The sequence below is a fragment of the Puma concolor genome, chromosome B3 (assembly GCF_028749965.1).
Source record: "Puma concolor isolate L17-30 chromosome B3, mPumCon1.1.hap2, whole genome shotgun sequence".
NCBI lineage: Eukaryota > Metazoa > Chordata > Mammalia > Carnivora > Felidae > Puma > Puma concolor.
In genome coordinates, this window is record NC_141672.1 from 113,346,062 (window position 1) to 113,373,777 (window position 27,716).

Genomic DNA, 27,716 nt, shown 5'->3' on the forward strand with positions numbered 1-27,716 from the left:
CTCACTGGTCTTCACTTGATTCCTTCTGCATACCCAGCTCATTCTGGCCTCAAAGCCTTTATAGTAGCTGTTCCCCATGCCTGGAATGACCTTCCCCAGAACTGCCATGGCGTGGCCTTGTCATTCAAGCCTCAGCTCCAGTGTCACCTCCCTGGTGAGGCCTCTCCTGACCTCCCTAGTTAAATTCTTACTGGAGACATCAGTCTAGCCGGGTCTCAAGGACCAGTCCCCACCTCTTGCAGCCTGGGGGCAATTTGCAACTGATCAAAGCTTCCTTTGTACAACCTGACCTGGCTGGTGGGGGTGTCTCCTTGGGAAGAAAGTTCTCACGTGGTCTTTTTCAGGATCCCAGAGCTGTCTGGGACCTCCCTGGCCCTATTGTGGTAAGGCGAAACTCACTGCGGAATAGGAGGAGCTCGGGAACAGAGAGCCCGGCCTCTCTTCTCCAAGTGAGTCAGTTAACAAGTGGAAAAGAGAAACCCCTTCACCACTGAATTTTTAACCGCACCAGAAACTGCCCATCTGTTTGGTCCAACGTGGGAGGGGCAATTTGGTTACTCTGTCTACAGGCTTGGGGCAAGTAGGAACAGAGATGAGGTTGGAAGCATTGTTAACGTGTGTGTTTTCTTCAGTCATTAAAGGACAGCGGCAAACTTGGGACGTTTGAAGGGAACCGTCATCCGCTTCACAAGCAGTCGTTTGGTTCTGTGACTAAGACGTGGAAGGACTTGGACGAGGCATCGGGGCCACCGGAGTGTCACACGGTCGGTCCCTTTTGTCGTGGAGCTTACTTTTAGGAGAAGAGACAGGGCAGAGGAAGTGGGGGCATGGGACAACGCTCGCTGAGACCGCGTGCTGCGTCAGGCTGTGTCTGTGTTTCTCATGCACGCGGAGTCCCTAATAGACAGCAGGCAGGGTGCGCCCAGAATCGAGGGGCTGGGCAGGCACTGAGTCTGAATTCCCAGGAAGGCGGGTGAGCAAGCGAGCTCCGTGGGGCAGAGGCAGTGAGAGAGGACATCTGCGGGAGTGGCCTTGGACGTGGCTCCCACAGAGCGGTGGCCTCCAGGCCAGCATCACTGAAAGAATGACCCATCTGCCCCATGTCCCTAGCACACTTCTGCCTCTGCCTTCTCCCCTTCCCTCACCTCTTCCTCCCCTGGCTGGGGAGCACTCAGGAATGACTCTCTGAGCCCTGGCAGGCTCTGGTGGTGGTGGGGGTGGGGGGTACCCTACCTGGCCGATGTCTTACAATCTCCAGCAACCACACACCGAACAGAGTCTCTTGGCTGGAAAGCGCGGCGGTCCCTTGGAACCTCTTCTTGGAAAAAGCAAACGCTCGCTCAGTGTTTGAGCCTCCTGGCTGGTTCCTTTGGAAGGGGGGACGGGAGCCGCTGCCCAGGGGGATGGAGGGGTGAAGTGGAAAAGCATGGACTGGTTTCACAGCAGAGCACAGGGAGGCTGGGAACTGTTCTGCTCTGTGAACAAAGTCAGGCTAAAGGCGGCGGCGGGGGGGGGGGGGGAGGGGGGGACAGCGTGAGCCAGCGAGCGTGAGAGAGAAAGGCATGGAGGGAGTCGGCTCTTGGTAATTTGAAGTTAATTTGGAATTGCCTTGAAAATCACCACGCAGCATCCAGTTCTGCCTTTGATGGTCGAAAGAGACCAATGCTTTTATTCGTCTTCAGGATTTTTTTCCCACCTCCGCCCCCCCCCCCCAGCAGTGAAGCAAATTAGGCAAAGCAGCAGTGGAAGAGGAAAGGGTCAGGCTCATTGTTGGTTGGGAGCTCATAGAGAGGAGGCATATTGCCCCTGCCTGCTTTAACCTGCCCCCATCGTGTCCCGTTGGCATCTGCAAAGACGGGCACCCACGCGGGCTTTCATCACTAGCCGGGACCCCTTGTTCCAGCCACCAACACGCCTGCACCACGCGCGGTGTCTGGGGGCAGACGAGGCAGGTGGAACTCGGCCCCGTGTTGCCCAAGAAGGGCCTACAAGGGGCAGCAAACCTGAACGCCCACCCCAAGCCGCCTGATGACGCGGCTCTTAATTTGCAACGTCAGCAGTGCAGGGATTGGAGGGAAGGGTAGCTTCATTTTTTTTTTTTTTTCCTCTTTTTCCCCCGGTTGCTTCATTCTTATCAACTCCGCTGTAAAAATTAATATCATCGAGCTTCGTGGAAGGATACGCAATGTAGACTCATCTCTGGAGAGTCTAGAATGTACCTTTGTATACCATTTAAGCAGCCACCTGGGGAGCTCGCCGGTGCTGTTTGGGGCCCCTGGTAGAGCTGTCGTCTAATGAGCAGCGTGCTGGCGGGATGCCTGCTGCCGGGGAGGAGGACCCGGGAGGGGCCTGACCTTGGGAGAGGCAGATAATGGGAGAACTGTCTTCTCCAAACTGCTAGTGGTTCCTCTCTTGGTGGAGGCAGAAGCTTTCATCTTTAGGGCAGATGTTTCCTCTGGGCCGCTGAAATGATCAGGACGGACCTTTGAGTCCATAAAGTGAGCTCCTCCCGCAGCTGCGGGGAGACCGAAAAAGTAACCTGAATGTCAATGTTGTAAATGGGAACGCCAGAGATGCATTTGTTGCATGTGGCTATGCCCCGGCTGGGTCTCTTCTTTCGTCTCTCTCCCTCCCTCCCCGCTCCTTTCCTTGCTGACTGTGCCTCCCCTGGTCACTTTAGTCGGGCGGTGTGGATGCGGCTGACCCAGAAAGGAAGCCTCTTCCCTTGGCTGCCTCCTGAGTAATGATCCGGGTGGGAGTTTATTGAGATCTAGTTTGGGAGCTCCGGGATTCCATCCGGACCATTCCTGGGTGGGATGTATCTTTCCTTCCCACCAGCAACCCCCAAAAGCAAAGGGGGGACCTGCGGGGGTTCAAATTTAACTTTGGTTCGGTCACCTGGATTCTCTTGTTGGATTGCCATGAACTTGGAGCATCAGGGCGGTGACCACGTGGATGAGTACATGGCTCACCAAGTCCTCCTACGGTGGCCCCCATGGGCCAGAGTGGGGGATGTAACGGGTCTCTATATGTTTTATGAAAACGCTTCTCACTGCTCTTGTACCCGAACCTTCTGGACAGAGTGTGAGTAGGAGATTATCGGGGGGAAAGGGTGATGTTCTAGCCACTGGGATGACAGCGGAAGGAGGCTAACAACCCAGCCCCTGCGGAGGAAATATCTTAGATTTGTGCTCGGTGGTCAGCTACTGGGAAGCTGGGGACATTCGTGGGATTGGTCTTTTGGAACCACTCCTGGGGACTTCCTCTTGAAAGAAGATGCTCTGCGCAGCTTCTCCCAAACTGTTGAAGTGCCTTAAATTTAACAAACTGCTGGGTCTGCCGTCCTCCACCAGGCAGCTCTGACCATCATTTGGTCCCTACTCCCCTTAACCTCACTGAGAACTCTGTACGAAAGGCAGGAATGGCCCCAGCTCCTTCATCTCCCGCACAAAATACCGTCAGCACCTCTGGGTGTCTGGATTCTCACAGCTGTTACTCAGTCATTCCATGGGGCAGGTGAATGTCACCCGGCTGGGGGAGTGGGCACCCGGCTGGGGGAGTGGACAGACAGAACCGGTTGGACAGTCTGCCCTCAGGTGATATCCCCCAAACCAAGGACTAGACAAGACTGATGGCAGCGGAATTGGGAACCCCATGGCTTATGACCCACTGAAAGGCCATGGGAGGTGCTGTCAACCCGTGTCCCCTGAGTGATGAAGTCCCCACTTGGGGGATCCCAATAGTTGTAAAAAAAAAAAAAAGTACTTTCTTTCTAGGGTCTCCATATGCACCCTTGGGACTGTACTTCTCGTGTGGAAGCCAGACATTAACTGTGTCCCTTCTGAATACATGGTGACTTACAGCTTAGAAGGCATCAAAGAGACCTTCAGGGGGCGCCTGGGTGGCGCAGTCGGTTAAGCGTCCGACTTCAGCCAGGTCATGATCTCGCGGTCCGTGAGTTCGAGCCCCGCGTCAGGCTCTGGGCTGATGGCTCAGACCCTGGAGCCTGTTTCCGGTTCTGTGTCTCCCTCTCTCTCTGCCCCTCCCCCGTTCATGCTCTGTCTCTCTCTGTCCCAAAAATAAATAAACGTTGAAAAAAAAATTAAAAAAAAAAAAAGAGACCTTCAGTATCTAAGTAGACATTGCTGGCACGTTGGGAACCCCCCGATGACTGAAGCCACTTGGCACCTGTGTGTGTTCCTGTGGTTAGTTATCCCTATCATGGGGGTCCCCCACTCAGAAAAGGCAGCAAAAAATCTGTCCCTGCCTTTAGCTGACCTCACCTTGCCCTGGGATCTGGAAGGCACTCATGTCAATCTCAGCTCACTGAGAGCCGAGGGTCGAGCCAGGGTTGTTTTGAATGATGGAACTGCCCCACACTTTCTCCTGGGAGGTCAAGGTGGAGCCTGTGCCGTCCCTAATACATTCTGTCTACTTGGATCACTGCCTTGGGCCAAACGGAAAGGTCAGTACAGAACCATAAGGCGGAATCCCCCTGGCTTTCTCAGGTAGACCCTGATTAATATGACCTTTGTTCAGACGGCCGGGTCCAGGACTCTGGGGAGGGCAAAGCTGAGGTCAGTACTGCAGGTTGGTCTCCTCTTGCTGCCTGGAGCCCTATTGATATTTGCCTCACTTAAATGCTGCATGACTCTAACAGAACAGATTTGGTCCCGCTCCCTGTTGGTCAGCTTAATCAGAGTGGCCAGTGGGGTGGGGTGCTCAAGGAAAAATTGGCCAGAAGCTGAGACTAAAAAGGGTGGATATGGTCGGGAGAAAATTCTCTGCAGGACTTTGGAGTTCCTGCCTGTTTTGTGAACAGAGGCACCACCTGCCTTTGTTCCGGGCTATGCTTTCAAGTCCCTGGTACAGCCAATAGCCTTGGAGGAGGGCGTCCCTCTGGAGAGCAGGGCAGGCAACCCCACTGTTCCTCGTATGAGATTCACCTTCCCTGGGGCGCCTGGGTGGCTCAGTCGATCGAACATCCGACTTCAGCTCAGGTCATGATCTCGCAGTTCACTAGTTCAAGCCCCGCTTCAGGCTCTATGCTGACAGCTCAGAGCCTGGAGTCTGCTTCTGATTGTGTCTCCCTCTCTCTCTGCCCCTCCCCTGCTCACATTCTGTCTCTCTCTTTCTCAAAAATAAATAAGACATTAAAAAAAAAGAGTTTATAAAAGATTCACCTTCCCTATGCTTGGGGTTTCTCTCCTATAATACGACCCATTGAATGCGCAGGCATCATTTGGCCCTTTCCATGTTGCCTTATGGGACTTGGGGCTTGGGGAACGGAGGCAAGAAAGGCTGCTATTCTGCCTCTTACTATTTCTGTGAGGATTGAAGTCTTTTGTGTCTGGCCCAGGAACCTTGACTGTAAGGTGCGCTAGCTTCTTAGCGAGTAGGGTAAACCTTGGACACCTCCCAGTCCTCGACAGCCATGATTTGGCCTGGACCACCCTTAAGTGGGGTGGGCACATGAGCGTTATCCGTCGTGGGCATCACGGGAGGACAGAAGTCCACATCACGTGGACTGTGCCGGACTGGGCTGGCTGGTGTGTGCGGGGCCACCATCCAACGCTGTCCTTTGTCCAGCCCACAGAGTCCTTTCTGCCTATGATCCGGGAGGCTGGCGGGAGAGCTCGAGCAGGGGCCTCCGGGGTCGAACCACAGGGGCTTCCACCGTGGCCCTCCACGCAGCCCAGCCTCCGTTTGCCCATCTGTCAAGCTGGGCTGACGAAAGCACCTACCTCAGAGGGGGTTTGTGGGGACTAACTAGGCAGGCTGTCGCCACTGTGGTCGTTATTCTCCTTGATAACGTTATCGCCTCGACCTTGACTCATTCTTTGTAAGCCTTGCCTCTCCCTCTTAACAGCCTGTCTGTAATCTGACTTTATCTCTTCTACACTGAAATTGGCCAATTTACATGGCACCCCTCACCACAGCCACTGGATGTGCCTCTAATCTAATTAGACTAATTTCAATTTCCTGGATTTAATGACTTTTAATTTAATTAATTTAGAATGCAGTACACAGGGTGATTAATTAGGAAACGTTACTGCGGGATTTGGAAGGTGAGTCGCAGGATGTGTTTAAATATCGTGGCCGTGGCCGTCAGTCGCTTTACACGGGGGCCCCCCCGCCCCCAGGAGGCACAGAATCCGGAAAACCCCGGGCGGAGCCGGGACCTGAATGGAGATCACCCGACGCCAAGCTTGGATCCTTCGTCTCTGTGCTTTCAGTGACAAGGAGCAACTCCCAGGGGAAGCGAGGGGGCGGCGGATTCCAGCGAACGTCGAGCGGGAACGAGGCAAGTGTCGCGAGCGGTGAGGACGGGCCTTGTCTTTCTGCAGAGCCATATCCTTCGCCGTGTTCTCCGTGCGCCAGGTAAATGGGCAAACCCGCTGCGATTTTGTTTGATATATATTGCGTGCTATGTTCCCTTCTTGAGTACTCGGGAGAAGAAGAAGAATGTTAACACATACGTAACGCTATGCACCGGGTGCTATTCTGAGTGCTTTTATATTGATCCGCTCATCCTGTTGTCATAGGAGGGGGGCACACCGAGCGATTTCCATCGTCTGAAGGAGGAATCTGAGACGCTGAGTCGGCTCTGCTGGGGAAATCTGTTCTTGTGTTGCACGAAAGGGACAGCCCCCGGTGGAGTCCCGTCTGTGGCAGGCGGGTAGGGAGACGGGTTAGGGCTGGGCATTGTCTTGAGCCCCGCTTGTCACACGCCCTCCGTCTCTGAGGGGAAGAAGTAGCAATGACACCACTCGGAGAGCCCTCTACGGGGCCGGGCTGGCCTCCTAGTGCTTGTCGTGTGTTGACTCCACACATGGCTGGCCCACCCGCTGCTCACTGAGGGGAGGATGCCTGGGGTCTCCTCACAGCCCAGTGGGGCGCTGGACCCTGGGGGTCAGGGTGAGCCACCCACCCTCACTGCCCCTCTTCCTCTTGGCCATCGACTTCAAGAAGCCATAGGCTCTGTCCGCTGGTCGGGGCTTCTGATTGCATTTGGGTTGGGCCCTCGGAAGCAGAGCTGAGCCAGACCCTCTACCCGGAGCTGGGCCCTCTCCCCTAAAGTTCAGCTCCAATCCCAGGGTCACTTATTTTCCAGATGGGTTCGTTGAGCATCTTTGGGGCTCTGACCCCTGTTCTTCTGGAATGTTGGGCCGTGACCCAAGTAAGGAAAACAGGGTGCAGACTCTACTTCCTGACGCAAGCAATGCCTGATAGGGCTAGACCCTGTTACCCAAGGAGGGAAAGACACAAGAGCTGCCTTCCATAAATGCCCTGTAGGGAATAAGGCCAATCAGTGGAAGCCAGAGAGAGAGAGACTCTCTGAAAGAAAGGATTTCCTTAACTAGAACGGGTTCTTCAGTAGGCTGTTGAAGTACTGAAAGGGTTCAAACAGAGGCTGGTTGTCAATAATTCGCTCACCTAGTCTTCTTTTTCTGGAATGTTCTTTCCTTTCCTTTTCCGCTGGTTCCCTCTCATTCAACCTTTAAGACAGCTCAGGAGTTACTTTCTGACAGACCAGGTGTTCTCTATGCTCCTGTAATGCCCTGGGCAGAACTTAGTCATGGCACTCAACGTACATCGCAATGATCTGCGTATGAGTTTGTCTCGTTCACGTCGCGTCCATATTGCCCTTCAATAACCCTGCAAAGTGCCTGTGGTTTCCCCTAGCTGGAGGGTGGAGACCTCAGCATGACTGAAGGTCTTGCCCATGAAGCCAGAAGGAGCCAGAGATGGTTGGGGATCTGGTTCCCAGACCTAATGTCTGCAATCTTTCCACCATGAAATACTGCTCTCCCAGCAGGGGCCCCGATTCTGTGATTCGTGAGGTCGTGGTCTTGTGTGCAAGCTGTGTGTCTGAGGCACCAGGGGCAATCTATCAAGCGGTGGCTCCTGGGCCATCTCTGGAGGTATGTTGACCCTTGTGGACAGCCACGTAAGTACACAAACCCACCTCATCAGCTCACAGGCGCACTCTCTGAGCCCTTCGGAGGTCACAGAAAGGCCAGGAAAAAATGAGAACCAGGGCCGCCAAAGCCTGTGTTTCTCCTGGACCTGTGGGGCTTGTTTGAGCCTGAGCCAAAGCCCCTCTTAGCGCCTGCATTCCTTGACTTAACAAAGGTGAGGAGAGCCCTACCCTGTGGTTTTAAGGCTGGATTCCATTTCTATTAAGATCGCTGAAGGCCTTGTAAGATTAACTCACGGTCACCCCTGTGAAAGCCGATCCGAGTGGAAAATCGAGTTAGAAAATTCTGCCTTCCCTTTCCCTCACACCGCAGCAGATTAAGGGAAGGCCTGATGCTGAGTTTTGGGGATTTATGGGAATGTGCAGTTGCTGGCTGTTAAACGCGCACTCTTTGGGATGTTGGCAACCTTGCTTCCTATAAATCGTTGCTGGTATTTCTTAGCCTTTCCTTGCCAGCAACGCGGAGGCCTGCAACACCTTTTCCGTGCAGTAGCCTGTGAAAATATTGAAGCTGGGCCCAGAAAAACACCAGCATAGAAAGGGGAAACTTTGATGTTTGCTAGTTATTTTCAGACAACCCTTGCCAAATCTTAATTTTTCTAGTTTACAAGTGAGGGATTCTGACCATCTGCCTGCTGTCAACCGATGTTTGTTTGGGTGAAGATTTTATTTTTTTCTCCCAATCTAGCACTCCTGTTCTTACAAGTAGTTTATTGGACTTCATAAATGTCAGCGTTTTGCAGGCATTTTGTAAGCAGCTTATGATTTAGTATTTAATCAAAATTGAGCAGTCAGCGTCTGTAATCAATCTGAAGCGGGAGTAACAATGAGATCGCAGCTCAACATCCACCAGGACCACGATTGGTGCGTCCCAACTATCCCTGTGAGAATTATGTTTGCGTCTGAAGGGAGGGCGGTGAGTAGAACGGTGGAGGAAATACCCACCCTTCGGGCACCGATTATGCACTATCTTGTGTTTGTGTCAGCTATCGAGTGCCAATACTGCGTAACAAGCCATCCCAAACTCAGTGGCTTAAGTCAATAAACAGTTTCTTAGCTCCTTAATTTAAGGAGTCAGCTGGGAGCTCCTTCTAGCCTCAGCTGAGCTCCTGAAAGGTGTGGGAATGAGTCGGGCCGTTGGTTGATCTTACCTGGCCTCATCTGGGACAACTGAGGCAGCTCAGCTCTACTCCACAGATTTCTCGTCCTCCACCAGGTTAGCTCAGGCATAGTCATGTGGTGATGGGGGAGTGCAGAAGCAAAGAAACCAATCATTCAAGTGCTCTCCTAAGCTTCTGCTTGCCTGACATGTGCCAACATCCCATGAGCCAAAAGATGGCATGGCCTAACCCTGAATCAAAGAGGGGGACAGACTCCATGTCCTTGCTGTGAGAGGTTTTTACAAAGTCACAGGCAGAGGCAGCGGGCACAGGGCGGGGCGGAGAACCGGGGCCCCTTGATGTGATCTAGCCCAGTGATTCTGGAAATCCCACAAAGGAGGTGATGTTTCAACCCCAACGTCCAGAGGAAGAAAGAACGCTAAGTGCCGAAGGCCTCTTCTGATGTCGTTACTAAATTCCTTCCTTGGTTGGTGCTACAGACTGAATTGTATCCGTCCAGATTTATATGTTAAAGCCCAACCTCCCGAAAGGGACACAGGGAGAAGGGAGGTTGTTCTTTTTCTCCTTTGCCACCAGCTTCCCCGCCTCCAAGGATCAGCTCCGTGTTCTAGTCAAGTTGGTAAAAATGGTCAGGAGGAAAGAGAAGCTCGAGGGGGACATCGAGGTGCTCCTAAGAATCGGGCTCACCAGTCCCCCCGCCTCAGCCCTCTGGCTTCTCCCCTGCCCATCTCCTCCCTCCTTCTGGTTGACCCTGCTTTAGCTTCCGCTGCCTTCTCTCCAGCCCCTCCAGCCCGCCGTCCCTCACCCATTCTGACTGCTCTGGGGGCAGCACGGCACCAATGAGAGTCAGCCTGACCTGAGCTGGACTCCACTCAATGGCTGTTTGTCCCTGGAAGTCAATAAACCCCTCTGAGCCTCTGTAAAATGAGAGGACTCGGCTTAGTGTGACGTCATTGTACAACCGCACAGCTACACCCCCAGAGAACGTCTAGCTCATGGGCACTCAATTCATATTCTTTTATCGCCCCTTTCCTCCCTACTCCTGTTGACCTGAATCTTCATGGCACTTTCCTATTCCTTCGATAATTTAACATGGATGGCTTATTAAACAGGGGCTTCCTGATGGGCTGTTACTGACCTGGCAAAGAACAGATGTGCCCTGTGAGGGTGCCCAGGCCCTGAAGGAAGAGTAAGCAGTGGGCGAGCCTGCAGGGATGGTGTCCTCTTGCCAGAGGGGAGTGGCTGGCGGGGGGGGGGGGCAGACCCCGACACTGTCACCTTCATGCCTTGGGCCACCTCTTGGCCTCCTGAAACGGTGGTTTGGAAGATGGGGTTTCCCCATCTTTCCCCGCGAGGTTTCTATGGAAACTGAAACAAAGCAGGTGAAATTCTCAGTGCTTCACCCCTGCTTGTTCTGCACATAGGGCTCAGGCCAGCTTCCAATCTGGGGAAGGAGGTTGGTTACCCACCTGGTCTAGCTTCGGTGCTGCGACAGCCAGGTATTTCTTCAGAACTGGTCATGTGGCTTAAAGCATGACTATCCTAGATTCATTCCTTTGGGTCCTAAGGAGTCAATTTCTTCTTTCTTCTAAGAAAGAAGTTTCTATGATGAAAGACATGTCTTTGGGGTGGAGACGTTCGTGGACCCCTGATGGCTGACGTTTAGGAGGAGGGCACTTGAGGATCCCAGTGCTAGTTCTGGCTGTGACACTGCAAAGTGTCCCGATGTGACCGTGGATAAGTCACGTCCTGTGTCTGGACTTCAATGTTCTCAAATATAAAACTAAGGGCTTAGGTTGTGTGGACTCTAGGATTTTGATGAGCTCAAAAGGTTAACTTTGAGGTTACTCGTGGGGTTCCAAAAGGAGTAGGTTTGATGAAGGTGTGGTTAAAAGGGCGGAAGCAGGGCAGCCGGGGTGGGGGCGGGCAGAGGCAGCCTGCCTGGGTGTGGCACCCGGGCTCACGCAAACCTGTTAAACTTGGAGGTTTAAATCAAGGCCTACTCGTGGATTGATTGGCTCATCAATTGATTCATTCTCTTCATAAGACTTCCTCTGACCTTTCCCAGCCCAAAGTGCTTATTCCCTTCCCTGACCTTCCATGGCCCCTCCATGCAGCGTCACTGTCGTCTCTTGCAACATCTCCCCGCTATCTCTTGCTGGCCTGGATGTTTTCCAGACGGCCCCTTGCCTCCTGTTCCATGTCCCGGCTCCCTCGCTGCCTGATCGCGTGGGAGGCTTTCCTTTCTGTCTCCACCTCTCAAAGTTCTGGCTATGGCTTCAGGGGCTGCTCAAAAGCCACCTCTTCCAGGAAGTCTTCCCAGGCAGGTAATTCAAAACTCTCTTTCCAGGTGCTCCTTATTAGCACCCTTCAGTGTCTGTCCATTGACATAAGACAAGGCCAGAACTTTTAGCTTAAGTCCCGAGCCTTGTCTCTCATCCCTGCCTTCCCCATCCCCCCAGAGAGGCCAGGGTGTCTCTTACCTCCACACAGGACCGAAGCTGTTTCTCTTGCCTGGAAAACTTTTCTCCCCCCTGTCCCCATGATGACGACACTTTAGGATTCTAAGACTCCGCTTGTGTCCCCTGTACTGGTAAAGAGTTTCTTGGACTTCTCTTTTGGTCTGTATTCTGTGTTGTGCCATGCGCTAGTCTCATCCATAAGTCTGGTGACCCTGACTTATTTGCCTCTAAAGTCACAGTGCCTGGCACATAGCAAGTGCTCAATGAACATGGCATTGAAGAGTATTCTTCTATGTGTCCATCACAGCACCCAGCAGAGGCTGGGGCCCAGGCAAGTATATGGATGGGACAATTGATTCAAAGGTCTATTTGTAGCAGTCTTGGGTTCTGGGATGGAGCCTTGAAGCTGGTGGAGCTGAGAATATGGCTCCTGCAGTGTGTGTGTGTGTGTGTGTGTGTTCTCCGTGGGCATGCTTGTTGGGGTCTTGGTAGCCTGCCATGGGTGGGGGGAAAGCCTTAGTGCCCCAGAGGCTGATGCCTCTCCCTGGACACCAGGCTACCAGCCTACCAACTCCAGAGTCAACACCGGAGACGCTCCTGGAGGACACTCCACAGTCACGGTCACGCACAGACTGCGTTCTGCAGTGGACCAGGGCACGGTCTTGAGCTGCGTGGTCTTGCACCGGGTACCTTAGACAGGTTTCTGACACCTCACATCCTCTGGGAAACTAGCCATGCTGGGCTGCCCGTGTGCCAGGCCTTGGGTGAGGCCTCTGGGTGCAGGATCCGATTTAATTTTCATGACCACCCTTGTTGGCAGAGGGGAAACTGAGGCACGGAGCGGTTGAGTTACTTGTCTTAGACCATGAAGCAGCCAAAGGGAGAGCAGGGGGATGGGGTGGAGCAGCCTTAGCCACAGCCTATGCTCATGGGTGCTATGCCTGCTCCTTCTCACATAATAATGCCTCCTTGAGCCACTGGATTAATGTAAACAGGTGACATTTATGGCATGACTGCCACACAGCAGGCGTGCAACCAGCAGAAGCTGACATTATCAATCTCTCACTCAGGCCTCTCAATGTAAAGGTGAGGAAACCGAGGCACGGTTCACGTAAGTGACTTGAAGGTCACGTCGTGAGTCGGGTGAGGTCTCCTGATGGCCGGCTCTTTTCCTTATGTAAAAATGAGAAGGAAAGAGAATCTCACATTTGGGAAGAATTGAGGCAGAGAGGGAGGTGGTGGGGGACGGCGGTTGAAGACAGATGGGGAGCCAGTCCTTCCTCGTAACTTTCCCAACCACCAGTGAGGACGGTCCTGTTATCCCAATTTGCAGTCCTGCCAATCTGATCGCGGGGGGTGGGTGACTTTCCTGAGTCTGTCAGCTGGTGAAAGAGAGCAGAATTTGAACGTGGGCTTGTCTTTCTCCAAGTCCCGTGCTTTCTTCTGCATCGCTAGCCTAGGAGTGAGGTTGAAGATCAAGGTCAGAGTAGCCACAATTTGGACCGTCGCTTGTGGCAGGGAGTGGACCAGCTGCTGAGGTTGTTCCTTCTGAGTATCCGGAGAGCTCCCGGAGCTGGGGAGAGAGCAGCGTGGGGAGGAGTGGGCCCCAGGGGAAGAGGCAGCTCTTGAAAGTAGAGAGCTGCATTTCTTTTTTAAAAAATATTTACTTACTTTCGAGAGACAGAGAGAGCACGAGCAGGGAAAGGGCAGAGAGGGAGAGAGGGAGACACAAAATCTGAAGCAGGTTCCAGGCCCCAAGCTGCCAGCACAGAGCCCCACGCGGGGCTTAAACTCACGAACCGTGAGATCATGACCTGAGCGGAAGTCAGATGCTTAACCGACTGAGCCACCCAGGTGCCCTAGAGATCTAGACTTCTTCCTTGCAGTACTAAGGGAGCCAAGAGGTGCCATTTTGTCTCTGTGCATCCAAATAGCCTGGCTGGTGGGGTGACTTTCAAAGGGCAGAGAGTGACTTTGGACCCTCAGGTTGGAGGAAACATCTCATAAATCTTAAGTTTTATTTTGAAAATTCATGCAGAATTTGCCTTGTTTCCCACAGTATACCCACATGTGCAAGAGGAATGGCTGAATCTAACTACATGAGCCCAGCTGAGCAGCCCAGATGAGGTATGCCAAGGGACACTGTCTTGGGCCACATCCTGTTCAACACTTACCAATGGCTAGAATGGACTTACTATTCATGGTGTCCCTGTAAGATAGGTTGTGTTACCCCTTTTACAGGCCAGGTGATTCCCCCATGGGGCTGAACCGCCTTGTCCCCGAGGGGCGTGTGGGAAAGTGGGAAGGGTGGACGTTTCAGGGAAGGTGAGAGGCAGGGTTTGAAAAGGCCTTGGCCAGGCTGAAATGGGCTCAAATTCATGCATAGCAAGATGAAAGGCAAGAGAGACCTTTGCTTGGGGTTCAGAATACCCACCAGACACACACAGGATGTGGGATACCTAGGTCAACAGCATAAGTGAAAGAGGCTGGGTTTTTAGTTGACAGGAAGTCTCGTATGAGTCAACAGGGGGGAGGTGGCAGCCAGCAAAGCTAATGTCACTGTAGCATCCACCAAGTGGAGGTACCACGAGTGGGGGAGGGAGGAGATACTCCCGAGTCAGTCTGCATCCAGGAAATGGAGCTCAGGTCTGGGAACCTGAGTCAGGGAAAGGGGCAGAGAGCTCACCAGGCTCTCTGACCCAGAGGCTGGGGGTGGACACTCCTGGCTGCTGCTGGACACTCTCCTCGTCCTCTGGCATCCCCAAAGCGTATTAGTCTATTTCTGAACAATTACAGCCCCTTCTTGCTCTTATCCGATTGCCTTGCCTGCCTCCAGAATACGCTATTCATTCAACTTCGGGTTTTATTCACGTAACCTGAGTACCTGTGGGGATTCCTTGTGACCTCGTTTCTACGTGAAGTCACGTTCAAAGAAGCCCAATCCAGCAAGCAAAAGAGAGAGCTTTCCATCTTCAGGCACACCTCTCAAAGAGATGAAAAAGAATGAGGTCCCTGTTTCCTTTTCTCTCTTGCTATCTTGGGCTTCAAGTCTTCTTTAGAAACTTTGACTCTTCCAAGGCACCCCAAACCCCCCGGGCATCCATAATCGACCTGACACGCCATGACTCTCGAGTTTCTGCATCCCCATTATACACAAAGGACTCAACACCTATGTCTTTTTTTTTTTCTTCTGGTCCCTCCTTCCCTACGCCCTCTATGTTCTTCTTGAGTTTTCTTTCCACTTCACTGCTGACCCAAATTCCTCCCTCCGACAGGGTGGGGGGGCTCAGAGACTGATCTGGCAAGCCAGGATGCTCCCCCGCGACCTGGGTCTCTCCAGCACTGTCTGTCCCTTCCTATCCTCCCCGGAACTGCGCTGGCCAAGATGGAGCTCTGAGGGAGCTGAATGAGAAGAAACAGAGCAGGCCGAGACCGCATTTTTGGAGAGTGGGGTGTGTGGGGCAAATATGGCGACGGGAGGGATGGTGGGGACGTCGGGAACACTCCGCATGCAAAGTTTGTCCTCGGTGTTTGTCAGCACATGGTCGCTGTGGGTGGAAGAGCCTGGCCACCCGTGCGTACAGATCCTACCTCAGATTGCCGTGTGATGGCTACTTGTAGTGAACAGCAGCAGACAGAGGGCCTTCCCCAGAAGTTCCCCATCACCTTGCATGGTTCATTTCCATGGCCATGGGCTCCTCTTCTCCACAGGGTTGACTCTCGTTTCTTTAATGGCATACCCTGAGATGTCCTGGGGGAAGGCTGGCCGGAGAGACAGCACTCACCACAGATTCCATGTGCTGGGCCACACTTCCCTGCTTCCTCTGCAGCTAGATTGGGGCCCCATGGCTTGTTCTGCCCAATGGGCTGAGACCAAGGCAATCGCGGGTTAATGTGCCTCCTCATTCTGCCATAGGGACTTTGGACGCCCCGTGTTCCAGACGGCATGCCAAAAGGGGGAGGGTCTCGCAACTCACAGGGCACCTGATATGCGCAAGAAATAAACTTCCATCTCAAGATTGCGATTTCAGTCTTGTCACTGCCACATGGCCTGGCCTGGCCCCGTGAATGGTCAGAGCGTCAGAATTAACGGAGTAATTGCTATTCTTGAGCTCTTTAATGTGCGGAAGGAAGAAGCTGTCTCTGGAGCCACGCGGGGCAGCTGATTGACGCTTTCCCTGACTGTCATCATCCAGCACAGATGGCACTTCCTGTTTGGTAACACCTCACGTGGGCTTCTTCATCCCCCACTGACTCTGCCAGTCACCATCCTACACAGTCAAATGTGCACAGTATTAGAAGTTTGCCAAGAGCACATCCTTGTGTCTGCCAAGGAGTGTCTGTTAGAGGAAGAGTATTCTAGCAGACGATGTTCAGAGGAGAAATGGACCACCCCAGGAGGCAGCAAACCCCTTGTCTCTGAGGTGAGCACGTGGAGGTTCGATGCCCGTCGGGGATTTGGGGGGAGGGGGCATGAAGATGAGACGCCATCCCAGAAAGGGGAGGGCTCGGTGTGGGAGGACAGGCTGGACCAGATGATTTTTAAGTCCCGTGCAACCCTGAGAGTCTCCAGCCCAGAGTCTATTTCTTTTTTTGGAAAGTGGATGAATGGATAAGCTTTGGTCACTAAGAAAGTAAAGACCTTAGGAGATCAAATAGCCTGGCTTAACGAGCAAGTAAGTATCATAACACTAACATTATCCTTGCTTAAAGGTAAATGCTCATGAGATCAACGTTCTCGGCTCCCCTGAGGTCGACAAATGGTGACGAGTAGTCACGAAGGCATGTGAAGCATATCTGTAATTTACATGTCAACCGCAAGGAGGGCTGAGCTGAGGGAGGAGTCACAGCCTTGAGACAGACCCAAGTCATCATGATAACAGCCCCGTAATAAGGGCATCGGTGCTTTATCATGTGCAAAGTGTTCTCCGTGACATCCTGAGTGCTTCGAGATTACTATCTCCGAGCTTATTGTCATACATCATACATTATCATATATCTCTGAATTTATTATCATAGCTTCTGGAGGAGAACGCCTGCCATTCTCACTGTATGGATGGGCAGGGAGATTTTCAGAGATTGTTCCCACCCAGGAACACATAGCAAGTTAAGGGGGGATATCCCAAGACTTGAACCCAGATCCTTTGATTGGAAGTGATGGATTTTAAAATAAAAAAGCATGTCTACTCCTGGCACTAGAAGGTGGGACCAAGCTCCATTCGCATGCTCCGTGGTTCCTGAGGGATTTCTGCTTTCTGTGTGCAAGATTGTGTGGGGCAAGGTAGAGTGAGGATAAGGATAGCCCTGAACTGCTTATAGGAAGAAGGATTTTTTTGGGGGGGGGGGAAGCGATGAACTGAGGCACAGAGTGCTGGAGTTCAGACCCTAACTCTTTGTTTGACCCATTTCACATCCATGGCACCCCAGTTTCCTCATTTGAGAATGGGAAGAAAGATACTGACCCACCTTGAAGAATTTCCATGAGGACCCAGTAAGAAGACGGGCTGAAAACATTTCGAAAACCCTACGAAGACCAAAGTTGTCATTTCAAGAAGGAATTCATTCAGCGGCAGGTAACAGGGGCACCGGCTACAGATGGTTTTAACAGATGCGGCGTTATTTTTCCCTGGACACAAGAGTAGCACAGGGCAGAGTGGCAGGTGATGGGATTATGCCGCGGAGGGCCTGGCCTTTCTGTTTTCCTGTTCTCCCTTTATCCTCTTGCTGCTACCTTATAAACACAAGATGGGTGTCCTATCTCCAGGGTTGCATGCCAGCTCCAGGCAGGACAAAGAAGGGAGACAGAGGAAGAACCGGAATGAAGAATGGGAAAGTCTACTTAGGAATGCAACAGCTCATTGGCCAGAAGTGCAATCAAATGGCCAGGTTCTAGATACGCGGGAGGCTGGAGGCGTGAGCACTTTGTGGAGGTGTGACCCGGAACAAATCCAAGGTTTTGATGGAAACGAGGGAGAGGCTGGGACCCACAGCGGGTGGCGGCCCGCAGTGCCTGCCATGGCTCCAGTACTGAGACGGGCGCTCAATTCACAGGGATCATTTGACCTCGGTCTCTGGACAGAGTGAAGGCAAATTGGGTTGCCTCATGCCTTGAAGAAAAAAATAGATCTACAGGATCCCGCTGTCAAGATGGGAAAGGGAGGTGGGCCGCGGATAGAGGAAGGCTGTGTGCGGCTGCGGGTCTGGGCATCTCCACGGTGTCTCTCCCCCCACCTTCCCCTGCTCCAGGCTCTGTTTCCTTAGCCTCCTTCCATGGGGCTGGGCCCGGGCGGGCTGAATTCGAGGAGCTCATTTCTAGCCTCTGTGTTTGTGTACGTCTCCACCCGAAGATGTCTAACCACAGACTTCCTCTTGACTCCTGGCAACAGAGAGAAAACAAAACCGCAGCAGCTTTCATTGCTGAAAACACAAAACTGCCTCCTTTGCCTAATAAGCCCAGACGGAGGAGCTTTACTTCTGCTCGCGACTCCAGGCCAAGGAGTCTCGGGTGGGCAGTCACATCGCCAGACTGTGCGGTGGGAGCAAGCCACCTGCTGGGGGCCGGGACCCCGAGCTCCAGGAGCCTGCATTACTGGCCGGCGGGGCTCCAGGGAGACCCTCACAGATCAGGGGGCCCCAAGATACCATTGGCCTCTCCCTCCCACCAACTCTGGTTTCAAAGCACTTGTTTAGTGTATATATATATATATTTTTTATCCCCTTAGTTTCTGGGCTATTAATTTCAGCTATTGGTCAATTCCCATTTTGTGCTTTCCTTTTTTGTTGGCTTATTTTTCTAATTCCTTATGATGTGTATTCAGCTCCTTTATTTTTAGTCTTTCTTCTTTAATAAGGAAGGCGTTTCAGGCCATAATTTCCCCCTGAGTTGAGCTTTTTTGGGGGTCCCGTAGGTTTTGAAATCAAATGTTCCTCTTTTCATCTGTTTCTAGATGGTTTTTGAGTTTCGTTTTAATATTTCTTTTGATCCATGGGTTATCTAGACCTCTGTTTGTTAATTCCCAAGCACTTAAGAATATTTTCACCCCCTGGGGCGCCTGGGTGGCGCAGTCGGTTAAGCGTCCGACTTCAGCCAGGTCACGATCTCTCGGTCCGTGAGTTCGAGCCCCGCGTCGGGCTCTGGGGTGATGGCTCAGAGCCTGGAGCCTGTTTCCGATTCTGTGTCTCCCTCTCTCTCTGCCCCTCCCCCGTTCATGCTCTGTCTCTCTCTGTCCCAAAAATAAATAAAACGTTGAAGAATATTTTCAGCCCCATTATTTTTTTATTTAAAAATTTTGGATTACGGTCAGAGAATGCGACCTATAGACTCTCCAGTTTTAAATGAAAAGATTTTTTTCTCTGTGTCCAAGTATGTGGTCGAACTTTATAAATGTTCTATGGGGAAGGACAAGCTGAGCTGGTGAGACCAGCAGAAAAGAATGATGTTCTAAAATGTTCTTGTTCCGCAGATAAGTCGCCCAGTTTCGAATCTTGCTTCTACCTGTCTCCAGCTGCGTTCCAAGGATGAAATGGAGTATTTTTTTTTTTTTTGAGAATTTGTTTTCCATCTTTAAAATGGGAGCAAAAGGAATATCCACCTCTTAACATTTCTGCGAAGATGGTGTGAAATTGTGTAAGTAAACAGTATATATGCCCTATTGCTATTTTTATTGTTGGTTTGTTATTTTTGCAGAAAGGGAGGAAACTTTACTGTTAGTGCCCTAAACTTTCTCCCTGCCCCAGAACCGTGGCTTCTGGTTATCGAGAGGCTTGGCAGGAAAGAGGAAATGGATGGCTCAGGGAAGCCACCACCGTCCTTGTGAAGAGAGCCACCTGAGGTGGGGGCCACTTGCCCAAGCAAAAACAGAGATTTGGTGGCAAGGCCAGGTTTCAACCTCAGGTCTCAACTGACCAGTCCCTCTCTCTCTGCTGGCGGTCACTCTGTGGTTTCTCTCTTGAAAGAAGAGACTGTTGACCAAAGGTTGGCCTCTGGGATGAGGGAGGGGCTGGAAGCTTCTGATGGGTGGCCACCTCTGAGCGTTGCCTTATTACAGCTTTGCCATCTGGGAAGGGCGACTCTGAGGTCAGCAAGCTCCAGGAGAAGCTAGAGAAAGAGGGTTGGTTGGGAGCGGTTGGCTGCTTCGGGCACTGCTGTTTCACGGCTCGGTGGGGGGCAGAGGGAATCACAGAACAGAATTACGAGTCAGGGGGGGTCTGGGCTCTCTGATTTGGGCCATTGATCTTAGGAGCAAGACCATTCATTCGCTGAGGATTCCCTGTTTCTATCAGCAATCATGTAACCATGCTGTGTTTGGACCATGCGTGGACAAGGATGCCTGTAACATATATGGATTTGTCTAGGCAGCGGGACTCTGACTTCAGATAGGAGTGTGTGCCGTGGGCTAGGCTGCCGGCAGGTAAGGCCTGGGATTGGCTCCTCCATATAAAATCTAAAAAAAAAAAAAAAAAAATGATAAGACCTCTAATGATTATTATGAAAATTAAGTAAGTCAATGTTTGCAAAAGTGCCTTGTAAATCGCAGCACAAATACCGAAGAAAGTCATGGTGTGTAGAATTTGGTCTGAAAATGCTAGCTGACGCTTGACTGTGTCCCCAGCTCTTCGCTGGAAGCTGCAGAGAAACCAAATGGGGTTAAGCCTTGTTTGCCCATCGTGGGGCTGGTGGGCTTTCTCAGCGTGAAAGCCTTTCCCTGCCCCTTCCTTCGAACACGCTTCGATTAAGCACCTATTAATAGGCCAGGTTCTGGGCTAGAAGCTGAATAGTATGGTGATCACCGTCTCCTAGGGGACAGACGCTGAGCAAACGGGTAGGTTGCAAAGCCCTGCTGGGGAGCCAGGGATTGTCACAGAGAAACGGATGGGTTCAAAGGGCACAAGGCAAGCCTCTGAGCCTCCGTTGCATCATCTCTAAGATCCCGACGGGTGGCCTGAATGTTCTCTTGGAAATTGGTAGCTTGGTTGGAGAGAGTAACCACGAGGTGGGGTGGGCGAGTGGACAGAGGCCAATTTACGCCGGACCTACCACTGGGGAAGAGGGAAGCAGTGGTGATCTTGGCCCTTGGAGAGTCCATAGTGCAGTGGAAAGACAAGAAAGCAGCCAGTGACAGCGTAGTCTGGTCTGAGTTTTGGCAGGCTAAGTGAGGCCAAGAGGTGCGGGAGCCCAGAGGAGGAACCCTTTTCCCCAGCCTGGGAAGTTGGAGTGGAAGTTAGCAAAGCAGAGACGCAAGCTAAGGGAATTCTAGGCAGAGGGAACCGAATGAGCAAAGGCATGGAGTTCTATCCAGCTAAGACACAGAATCTGAAATGGGGTGCGATAAGGCTGCAGGAGGTACACAGTGAACTTGAACGCCGTGGTGGGGAACTTGAACTTTACCCTGTATGTAGCGGGGAGCTACTTTAGACGCAGAAGCATGAGATAAAGGATTAATCAGGCTTTGCCACCAGGATGGCAACTGCGAGTGGGTCCAGGGGGGGCAGGCTGCAGAAGTCCTAGAGGCCAACGTGAAAGGCACTTGTCTGGGGTTGAGCCCATCGTACAGCAAGTCTAGAGTGCCATTGAACTTCCACGGACTCAGCGGCAACCTTCCCCACACAGTGCCCCTGGTCCGGGGAGGATGGGGCCCCGAGCTGAGAACTCTCCTGCAGGGCCCAGGCCTTCAGAACAGCCCTCCGGGGGGATGGCCCCCTCCAGCTTCGATGGGCTAGTTCAGGCTGCTTTAGCTGGGGCCCATTTGGCTGCAAGGGACATTTTGCTCAAGCCAAATGATGACCTTGTGGAAGGGAGATGGCGAAGTTTCACAAAACCCAGGGGTGAAAGCTTCAGCCCCGCTTCTGAGGAACTAAGAGTCCAAAACTGCAGAGTCCTGCCTAAGGCTCTTTTCCCACACTCGCGGCTCTCCTTCCTCCTTCTTCCCTCCATCTGAGGGCCAGCTCTCTCTGGTAGAGGAGAGCCCCACTGCCCGGCTTCTCCTCCTCACCGCCAAATGCCCCGTAGTGGCGGAGGAGAGGACCTCCCTCCGGGCGCTGGGATCCGGGCAGTCTGAGGGGCTGCGCCTCGGGTCAGGGGGCCTGGGGCCAAGAAAGGGGGTGTGTCCTAGACAGCAGGGCTCCAGAGCCTGCTCCTCTGGGTCTGTTGGGGGGTGGGCTTGTGGGTGGGAGGGGTGCCGGCGCTGGATTGGCCCCCAAGGGCTGTCCATTCTATTAGACCCGGTGAGCCTGCCCTCCAGGTGCACAGTAGTCAGAATCCACAGAGACCTCCACTCACCTTTTCGGGAAGGGAGGCAGACCAGAAAAATCCCCATGTTTGCTACTGTGGACAGTGAAAGCAGATAAGTAAAGGGTCCGAGAAGAGCTTGCCTTGGGGGTGGTGGGCAGGGGTGCAGGAGGGCTGGGCCCTTTTGCTACGGGCTTGGGGAGCCGGTTCAGAGCCCGGCGACCTGGTAGGAGGTGGCCGATCTTAGAGGAAGAGGCTGAGGCCCCTTGGGCTGGAGGCTAACGGGGGCAGAGCCAGCATCTTGGGGCTGAGGAGGGGCCCAAGACTTCTGGGGTGGGCATGCGAGGTTCCTTTGTTTCAGATGCCCCGTGGACTTCACACGGCACCAGCTGGAGGAACCAGAGACCATTGGGTGGTTTTCCCCAAATGTGGAGGAATCTCTCCCCTCCCCCACCTCTGGTGTTGCTAGACGCTGGGCTTCCTGGGGGTTCTCATAAACTCAGGAGGCTCTGTAATCGTTTCCATATAGAATGGTTTCCCTGAATAGCGAAGGAGGCCAGCTGTAGCTGATGGAACACAAAACAGCATGCGCTCGTGGGGGATAAACTTGAACGCCTATCCCTGTGCCTGGCACGCCGCACCCCCCCCCCCCCAACTCCAGGAGGGAGGAGGTTGCCCAGTGGTTAAGCACGTGGCCTCCGGTCTCTGCACCACACGCTTCAACTCCGGCACGATTGCTCACCGGTCGAAACCCCAGGCACATTACTTAAATCTTGCCGGGTCTCAGTTTTCTCTCCTGTGAAATGGGCATGATGATAGCCCGAAGAAAGGTTGTGGTCCTCAGGATTTAATGAGACACCTGGAATAGCACGCAGCACGGGTGTCTGGATGGGCTCACTAACACTAGCGGTTTCGACGGTCACTGTCCCTGCTTTGGCACGTGCTGCAGGGCTCAGCCCAGTCCCTTGTGGTTTCTCTATTGGTTTCCAGTGCTGTTACAACATACCTGATGCGCTAACCATCCCCACGTCCTCCGTGCTTGCTAAAGTCTCCCCACAACTTGCTTGGGCTCTTTCCTCCTCTGTGAACCTTCCTTGTGAGAGTCGCCTGGCCACAACCTCACCGCTGCTTGGGGTGCTGCCCGACCCGCCCTCCTTCCTGAAAGCGTGCCGCAGACCCGGGAAGGAATTCGCCACTTCGCCTCCAACTCCCCAGGCTCAGAATTTCCACGAATCTCTGTGAGAGGGAGGCAGCAGCACGCAGCACGTCACGTCACGGTGCAGCTCTAGGGTGGCACAGCTGTAGCCCTAGCTGTGTGACCTTGGCTTGCCTGGGCCTCGGTGTCCTTGCGTGTCACATGGAGACAATGCAAGCAGAGCTTTGTTCACAGGGCTGTGGTAAGACACGTAAAGCAGAGACAATGCCTCCTGGCACCTATGAAGGGCTCACAAAAGATTGGATATTTCTATAAAAATAATCTCCAAAAGCCTGGCTTTTAATGGCTGTGATATCTACTGTGTGGGTAGATCATAATTTCATTAACCAGCCCCTTGTCGTTGGGCATTTAGACCGCTTCCACTCTTTCGCTATTATAAATAATGCTGCGGTGAACATCTTGTATATAAATCTTTCTGTTTATCTCTGCTTCTTAAAAAAATTTTTTTTTCCAACGTTTTATTTATTTTTGGGACAGAGAGAGACCGAGCATGAACGGGGGAGGGGCAGAGAGAGAGGGAGACACAGAATCGGAAACAGGCTCCAGGCTCCGAGCCATCAGCCCAGAGCCCGACGCGGGGCTCGAACTCACGGACCGCGAGATCGTGACCTGGCTGAAGTCGGAATCTCTGCTTCTTTAAAAGAGCTCCCCAAAGATTGCTTGTCTTAGGACAAAGCCCCTGCCCCCCAGACTTTCCAGTGATGCCCTTTGAAATAAAAGCAAAGCCTATTTTCCACCAGGGAAAGGAACATATGGAACATGTTAACCAAGAGGTGGTTCAGGAGGAAGGTAGAAATAGGTTCAAGATGGGTTTGGATCCATTTCAGGATGTCTGACACAAAGCCAGTGATACAGCTCCCCTCGAGCCTCCTTCCCGGAGCGAGGCAGAGGCTGATCCTCGGGGACCACTGACTTCTTTCTTTGAGAGAATTCCAAAGGGCTTTGATGTTCTTGGTGTGGGAGAAGCAACAATGACAGGTCAATAAACGAAGCCAGAATGTGTGGACAATCCGGGACTCCTCCAGCCGGTAGGGGGCGATATCGCCTGCTTCTGTCTTCTAGTTGGGCCTAGGGTTTCTCCCTAACAAGGACTTCCTTTGTTGTTGTCTTAAAACTTTGGCTTACGCTTTATATATTTCTCTCGCCTGTTTTCCTTCCTCTCCTCCCACCTACGCACTTTTCAGAATCACTTTGGGTTGCCATTCATTCATCCCCTGCCTTTGGGAGAAATGTACTGCGTGCTTCCCCTAGGCCAGACATCAAGATTGTGTTCAGACTTTCTAAGACCTAGACGCGCTTGCTCTGGAAGTGCCGACTCACACGGATCAAATGTATTGCAATTCACCCATATTCCGTATGAGGTATATTTTTCCTGTGAAGAAAAATAAGGATTATGTTTTATAACGTCAACTTTTGAAATTATTTGGCTACAAGTAATTCGTTCCATCTACGGCCAGCTTTGATTTCCCAGCAGTTATGGGGGTGCTCGAGAGTTCTTGCAAAGTGAGAAACATCTAACCTGCACGTCGTCCTCAAAGATAGTGAAATGTTTACGAATTTTTAGGAATGCTAAATGAAACCATTAATGCGGTTGATGTAATATTCTGTTTTGTGGACGTTTCAGTAAAATTTTATTCATTTCCATTGCAAAGCTTTTCCTTCGTGTTTGGGATCCAATAATTTTGTTTTCAGGTCTACAGACAGTTTTTAGTGATCTCTGAAAAGTTCCCAGGCCCTGTAACCGTGCCCAGTGGTTAGCAGAGCCCTCTGTGAGGCTGGGGCACGGAGAAACAGAAGAGTTGGGACAGTTTTTACAGAGTTCCCAGGCCATCGAGTGGCAAACTAATTTAGGTAAGCGTTGCTATAATGGAGTGTGAGCGGGCCACAGTGAAAGTATCGTTTGCTCTAAGTTGAGACTCCAGGGGGAGTCAGTGAAGGCTTTCAGAGAGCAGGTGCGTCCGAGCCAGAATATGCGACTGGCGAACAGTTTTCGAAGCAGATACCAGTGGGGAGGGTGTTGCGGGAAGGCGGCACAGCACATACAAAGGGGGTGGCCGGGAAAAGAACCTCTGCCTATGAACAAGCCAGCTGACCTCTCAGTGCTGCCCACACCGATCGCTAGGGCATCGTTTTCCAGACCAGCGGCACTGGTGTTGGAAAGGCGGTCGTAGGCTCCCCCCCCACCCCGGACCTCCTCCGTGTTAATAGGATCCCTGGCAATTTGAATGAACCCCAAGATCTGAGAGGCAGGCTCTAGTTCCAGCTGGATCGGAGCTAGGCCTCCTCAGGGATTGGGGCTGTGGGAGATGGGGAAGGTGGTGGTCGGCCCGCGGAACTGCAGCCCCGACAGAGCGGCAGGCCAGCTGTTTCAAAAGTTGTTTTCAAGTTTGGCCTGCGAGCCCGTCTGGGGCGGGGGGCGGGCGGGGGGGGGGGGGCGGCCAGACAGTTTGACGATTGTTGGAGGGCTGGGCTTTTCTGTTTGGAGACTCCTCCATGCACTGGGCCCACACTGTCCCTTCTGCTGGCCTACACTCCAGACAGCCTGTCTTGCCTGTTGGCTCCCCTAGCCGGTGCATCACCGATTACCTAATAGACTGTAGGCTGTGTGCGTAATTTATTCCTGTGAGTAATTGATCACATTAGGATGAGCAGGGGAAGTACCAGGGAGAGAAGGGAGAAGAAGCATCAATAACCAGGGGACGGAAAACTGCTACAGTCAGCTAATTAGATATCTCTCTTGAGCAGCTCTTTCAACATGATGGCCCATCCCGCCGCTGCTGGCTGAGCACCCCCTCCCCCTGCCCCCACGCGTGGAGGGGCTTTCTGACGGGTGAGGACTAGAGCCAGGAAACTTGGCTCATAGGCCGGGTAATCTTAGGCAAATTACTTCTCTCTGGGCCCCAGTTTTATTGACTTACAACAGGGGGAAGGCTGGATCAGTGGTTTCCAAACATGGCTGATAGCGGAATCACCAGAGGTGTTTTAGAAAATATCAACCCCAAGGTCGCTGAGACAGGAGGTACAGAGCCAGGCCAGGAAGCTGCGCGGTCATGAGCACCTCCTCCGACTCTGACGCAGTTGGCCCAACAGAAATGCGGGAACCCCTGGGTTGGAAAGATAACCTCAGAGCTCCTGGCCTGCTCTGACGTTTCCGGGTCATTGGTAAGGATGGATGCCTCCACGACCCCTTCGGAGGGTGAGGACGGTGCTGTGGAAAAGAGACTAGAAGGGCCAGAGACCCTTTATCTACTCCTGGCTGTCAAGAATTCACTCTGTAATCACGGTTTCTCCCTGAGCCTCACACCGAACCCACCGCTAGGCTTTATCTGAGCGCCATGTCGCCGTGTGCCCGGGAAGATTTCAAAATACAGCGGACTGGCTCCCCTCGTCCCTAGAGTCTGCCGTAATACGTATGGGGTAGCTCAGGATGTTGCGTATTTTTTTTTTTAATTTTTGTAACGTTTTATTTATTTTTGAGACAGGGAGAGACAGAGCATGAACGGGGGAGGGGCAGAGAGAGAGGGAGACACAGAATCTGAAATAGGCTCCAGGCTCCAAGTTGTCAGCACAGAGCCCGACGCGGGGCTTGAACTCACGGACCGCGAGATCATGACCTGAGCCGAAGTCGGCCGCTTAACTGACTGAGCCACCCAGGCGCCCCAGGATTTTGTGTATTTAAAGGCTGCTGGGCGATTGTGAAGATCAGCTGGCTTCATAAGGCAGCGACCTGTCCGAAGGCATCGCGGAACGGGACACTGGAAGACCACGGGACTGGGCAGCATCCGGTTGGAGGAGGCCCCTGCCACGTTGGCAGGAAACACGGACCGTAAAGAGCCCCGGGCAGATCCTCATGCTCCTGTCGGTCTCTGCGCGAGTGTAGGCAGAGCCCACCGGTCACGCACTCCGGCGCGAGCAGAAGACCTGTCTCCCAACCGGTGCTTTTACGAATAGGAGCAAGTCACAAGAGCAGCGTGAGTGCGTTCCTTTGTCTGTAAAATGGAGCGTCCACGGTAGGGCCTTCCATCCTCCCAGCCCAGTTGAGAGGATTCAGCGGACCCACTCGAAGCCTGTGCCCTATGAGCGGTCTCTGCAAGAACTGCCCGCTTCATCCCAGTTCCCCCCCAGCACTGGGACCGGCGGGAACTGGGCTGGTTGACTGTTAACCTCTCTCAACCCGCCGTGGAAGCAGGACCTGGAGGGTCTGCTGCCGCGATGGGCCAGAGGGCCCGCGAGGAGACAGACTCCCGGCTTTCGGTCCAGGTGGAAACTTCTGGAATTCCTCCTCTCCACACGGCCGGCTGCATGGCCCAGTGCTTTCATGTTTTCTCTCATCTCTTGGGGCCGCACATGACAGCCCCAGGTCGGCACACGCCTGCGTGCTGGCTAGCCAGTGAGACTGGAGCCAGTTTCCAGGGACTGAGGTCTCTGAAATCTGTCACATTCTCTTCATCCCCTTCCCCATCACCTAACCCAAGGTACCTTCGAGGGACCGTTATTGCCCTCTGCAGATGTGTTCTCCTCATAGCAGCCAGAGGGGTCCTCTTATGACATAACTTAGGTCATGTCATTAGTTTTGACTGGCTTCCATTCTCACTGGATTAGATCTAAACTGGCGTGTAAGGAATACCCTGGAATGGCTTCTCATTCTCTTTGCCTGAACCCCACACTTCTCCTTGTTTACATGGCCCTGTACAAACTGGCTTCCAAG

At 52.7% G+C, this 27,716-nt stretch overlaps 2 long non-coding RNA genes across 8 annotated transcripts in view; both read left to right on the forward strand.

Moving 5' to 3' along the window:
- The window catches only part of LOC147580304 (uncharacterized), a 53,823-nt gene extending 40,131 nt beyond the window's left edge, over positions 1–13,692 (forward strand). The window contains exons 3-4 of the long non-coding RNA XR_015251915.1: positions 6,237–6,381; positions 13,624–13,692. This is a non-coding gene — a long non-coding RNA (uncharacterized LOC147580304). The remainder of the gene's footprint in view (positions 1–6,236; positions 6,382–13,623) is intronic.
- A 1,782-nt stretch (positions 13,693–15,474) lies between these two features.
- The window catches only part of LOC112856180 (uncharacterized), a 59,632-nt gene continuing 47,390 nt past the window's right edge, over positions 15,475–27,716 (forward strand). For 3 of the 7 annotated variants that reach the window (XR_015252772.1, XR_015252769.1, XR_015252771.1), the window contains exons 1-3: positions 15,476–15,988; positions 16,992–17,137; positions 19,028–19,975. This is a non-coding gene — a long non-coding RNA (uncharacterized LOC112856180). Of the gene's footprint in view, positions 15,989–16,991; positions 17,138–19,027; positions 19,976–27,716 lie in introns of all 7 variants that reach the window. The other 4 variants (XR_003223076.2, XR_015252774.1, XR_015252773.1 and 1 more) reach the window with 3 other exon arrangements.